The sequence below is a fragment of the Lactuca serriola genome, chromosome 5 (genome assembly GCF_051521515.1).
Source record: "Lactuca serriola cultivar US96UC23 chromosome 5, Lser_US96UC23_V15, whole genome shotgun sequence".
Taxonomy (NCBI): Eukaryota; Viridiplantae; Streptophyta; class Magnoliopsida; order Asterales; family Asteraceae; genus Lactuca; species Lactuca serriola.
The window spans coordinates 245,282,434-245,287,191 of NC_136412.1; the positions used below are offsets into that span (position 1 = coordinate 245,282,434).

Genomic DNA, 4,758 nt, shown 5'->3' on the forward strand with positions numbered 1-4,758 from the left:
CCTTCATGGGATTCGCCTTGACCCCGTACCCTTTCCTCATGTGCTTTCAATCTTCCTATAACCTCTTCAACAGTCATGGTTTCTAAATCAGCAAACTGCTCTATGGTAGACGTAATTTGTACAAACTTGCTTGGTACGGCTCTAAGAAGTTTCTTAACAACGTAAGTCTCGTCTATCTTTTCACCCAAGGCACGAATATTGCTGACTATATTTGTGATTTTCACGGCGAACTCATCCACTGTCTCGGTCTCCTTCATGCTCATCATCTCTAATTCAGTCTTCAAAGTTTGAACCCTAGCCGTCTTCACACGATCAGCCCCTAAGTACATGGTTTTTAGGGTTTCCCATGCCTCCTTCGCTGTCTGCTTCTCCGCCAACGATAAGAGCATATCTTCTGGAATACCCTGATAGATGGCCGCCATTGCCATCTTATCTTTTCGAACTTCAACAACCGTATTTGCTGTTCTTGGCTCTACAGCCTCCCAAACTCCCTGAGCCTGCATGAAGACTCTCATCTTGATTGCCCACGCTGCATAGTTCGTTCTTGACAACATTGGATAGTGGAGTGTCATCTGGCCATCTTTTTCTGCATTTCTGTCACCCATATCTGTGAAACGAGGTTGGTACTTGGGCATATACTAGGATCTGATACCAAATGTTGGTGCAGGCCCTGTTTCACTAAGCACAAAACAGAGTAAGAGGAAGAAGATATGGGGCAATTTTCTGCGTATTTTTCTTCAACTGAAAATGATTACAAGACTCATATTTATCTAATCTAAATGCTGAAAGTAAGGAACAACTATCCACTAATCTAAAATAAAGGAACGATCGCCAACATGGCCTTGATTTAGTCAAATGCAAATAACAAAAAAAACACGTGCACCTCTGAAGCCAAAACAAATATATTACTTCTGGATTAACCCAACAATATTTGTTATCAACTTCATGTGCTCGCGTGAAACACCAATTCCCATGGGAGTGTGTTGTTTGCTACTGGCGTCATGCTCCCTATGTTGGTATATGGGCAAGATTTACCGGAAGTTTATTAGTTGTTGTCTACACCTGAATGATGTATCTATATTTGCATTATGCTAAAAATGATATGTTTTCAAGCAAGATAATCTTGTATACATAAAGGGTATTCAAACAATAAAAGGAGGATACCTCCCATAAATTCTATAAATATATAACTAAAAGGTCATGTACAGACACCGTATGTGACTCCCATGTGGAAAAGATAAATAGCACTTGCAGACGCATGCATTAGGAATGTAAACAGGACCAATAATCATATTTGTACCAACACAAGTATAAGGGCTTTGAACAGCCTCTCAACCAACTATACTAAAGCAAGTAAAACATATAATAACTTGATCTATAAAGATGGGTACTTTTCTCTTTTTCCACAATTGTGGTCTCTCTTTTCACCAGAGCCACCTCTAAGGATCTTTGGGTGTACACTGAAACTAACTCACCAATTGCCATACTACATACACCAGCAACCAAGCCCGAAAAGCCTGTAGGAACCATGGCTTTGGCATCTTGTTTAACAGAACGCAGCCACTTTCTTCTTTCTGAGTAATCAAATTCTTCCTCTACAGACACCCGGTTTTCCTGTTCAGATTTGTCCTCAAGACCTGGAATGCATAAATCATTTCGCACAGCCATGATGGTGAAAGCAGGAACGATAATCTTATGTTTAAAAGAATGATAGATACTGAAAATAGAACCAGAGATGACTTATTGGTTGATGATAGAGCCCCTCAGATAGAACATATATATAGTATGTGTATGTGTGTGTTTTACCTAAATATTATATAGAATGCGTTTGTCTGTAATAATCATAATGAGTAGATGCTGAGAAAACAATTTGAGAGTGTGCAAGCCACATGCCGTACTGACAATGATATTTAAAGAAAGCAGTCCAAGAAATAGATTACTTAGTATTAGCAGCCATATGATGACAAGCATACCAGTGCATGCACGTCCTTTTTCTTGATAGTTTACTGCAATTAAAATAAGTTTGTGTACATAATCTTTTATGTGAAGTTCATCCTTTGTTGTTATAATTATAGAAAGGAGTGTGCACTCCACAAGTGAAGTTTGAGTAATTAATCTTACATAAAAATTATAGATAGTACGTGGAATCCACATGCCTTCCACAATCCACTCAAAATAAAAATGAAACATCTCAAAACTGAAACGGAGTGTTCAGTCCATAAGTGGTGGAAAGATGAATTTATAAAATGGAAGGAGTGTGGAATCCACACCGCCCACATCATAAAGATGAACTGAAGAAGGAGAAGGCTTTTATTCTAATATTTAACTATGTTTCAGTGTACCTAACTAGATAAGGACACAGTAAATCGATAGGAAGGCACTTGCATAAAAGAATGAGGGAATGGATTTGGGGAATCTAATGTCAAGTTTATTAAATTATAAGAAGTGTGCACTCCACACAAAAGTTGTAAAGTTTAATAATTATTATATTAGAGGATTGTGGAATCCCCCTCAATGTTCAAATGGGAATCAAAAGCCATGGATTAAAAACTGAAAAGAGGTGTGCAACGCACAAGTAGTGGAAAAATAAATATACTATATGAAAGGAGAGTGGAACACATTCACAGGGCAAGTCATATCATATGGAAGAACCTTCAGAAAAAGGGAAGACTCATTGTCAGATATAGGAGAGCTTAACCTACTTCTCCGTAAAAAATGGTATTAATACTATTTATATGTTAAACATCAATCAATCACACAAATCCAAATACTATTTAATTATATATGTTAAACATCAATCAATCACACAAATCCCCTTAGTTCCCTTAAATCAAGGTGCATAGTCTTAATTGGTTTCATAAACAAAATATTTATTTTTTGATCCGAAAATATCATATTACATAAACGGGTCAATATATCTAGGGTACAACATAATGCTAGGTGCATCAAATCACTTTCTAGCTAGAGAAGACTAAACTGAGTAACACAAAATCTAATTACTACGTTCGTGGGAAACAACCTACTGCATTCATTGCACTGCCATAGCCATGAATATATCTTGCTAAAAAAATTGGAAACGATTATATATGCTTAACCGATAATGAAATCACACAATAGCCATACCATGGTGTCAATACATAAAACTGAAAAAGGAGCCATTTATCTTCCTAATTAATCATTTCATAGTGCCAAATATCACGTGGAATACCCCCCCTCCCCCTCCCCTCATTCTCAACCACATCTACTTAGAGCATCCACAATGGGGGTTTAATAATAGTTGAATAGATGATGACTAGGATTGAATAGAAGTTTAATGGAATGTGAGTGATGACATGGAGGAGAGTTTAATGGGAGAGTTAGAATGATCATTGAGTGCTTCAATAGATTTAATCTTTTCTTTTTTAATTAAATTTCAAACCAAATATAGAAATCCATTAAACTTTGAAGGGTTTAATGGAGTATGGATGTTAAAAATATAGTTGAATAGAAAGTAAAATGTTAATGTGGCATTGATGCGGCAATGCATTGAAACTCCTTAGAGTTCAATAGATTGTGGATGCCCTTAGGAATAGAACAATAGACCATATGGCTAATTGGGTATATCTTGTTTGAAAAATTAAAGGGATATTAATAATTGACTCTTTCCTTTGTCAAAGGTGGATGATTTTATTTATTTATTTATTTAAAAACTAGGCTTGTTTCCAAAAAGCTTTGAAGAAATAAATTAGTTTTTGAATATCTAGTAGAAATAGGTTGGCCCACCATTTCTATAAGATTCTGTTTTTTCGGAAAACAAGTTATATACTTTCATATAACCTTTATATGGTATAAATTTAACCCTTCAACTTTTATCTCATTTTATTTATATATTTCACTATTGAACAATTTACTTTTTACCTTTATTAAATATTATACATAAATTAATTTATTTGATAATATATAATTATATCTTATGTATTATTTTCACAAGTTATACCCTTAAATAGATCTTACAAATATTTTTAAATAAATACAAATATTGAATATATTATAACATTACGAAATTAAAAGAACAATTAAAACCGATATTACAATACGAATTAAACGTAAAATTACAATACAAGTTAAACACTAACCTACATCATTAATTAAAAATGTTACAAAATTCATATCACAATGAATAATGGCTGAGAAATTGGACGGTTTCTTCTATTATAACTAGGTTGGTGATGTAACATTTGCAAGTTCGACGGAATGTCCATCTTGTTATGAAATTGATTTGCATGCTTCTGGCCTCGATGAACAGGAATTTTGAGATATCTGATTTAATCTTCTAATCTGACTCCAATCAATAATCAACATGAGAAAGTCGACTGAAAACATACGCATATTGTTGTTTATACATCATAGTAGTGTAGACAATGTTTACAGTAGAAAGAGAGTTATCCCTTCTATAACTACAAGTTGTGATAGCATGCAAACATGGAAACCTTTCCATTTCCATTTCCACTACCACATGTACATGTTTGTTGAAAGTGTAACAACCCGAAATTTCTCATCCCCGAAAACCCGTTCTACCCGTAAAAATTCGCCGTTTATTAATTCGTTCCGATTTCGTTTTTGGATTAAATTATTTAAACTTGTATGTTTATTTGATACTAATAAGTGTCTAGACCCCTTAGGAACTCATGAAATTAGCCCAAAATGTTTACTTCAGAAATTTTAGAAACGTCCCCGCCGGGTTATGGAAACTTAATCGGGTGCGACCAAAAGCCCTGT

General features: G+C 34.7%; 1 long non-coding RNA gene across 2 annotated transcripts; it reads right to left on the minus strand.

The window, feature by feature from the left end:
• Positions 1–1,139: 1,139 nt before the first annotated feature.
• On the minus strand, positions 1,140–2,254 carry LOC145051528 (uncharacterized). 2 transcript variants are annotated; one of them, XR_013683679.1, is made up of 2 exons: positions 1,974–2,254; positions 1,140–1,637 (listed from the first exon to the last, which is right to left on the minus strand). It is a non-coding gene; the product is annotated as an uncharacterized LOC145051528 (long non-coding RNA). The 2 variants fall into 2 exon arrangements; XR_013683680.1 differs by having other exon boundaries at positions 1,941–2,254.
• Positions 2,255–4,758: the final 2,504 nt, after the last annotated feature.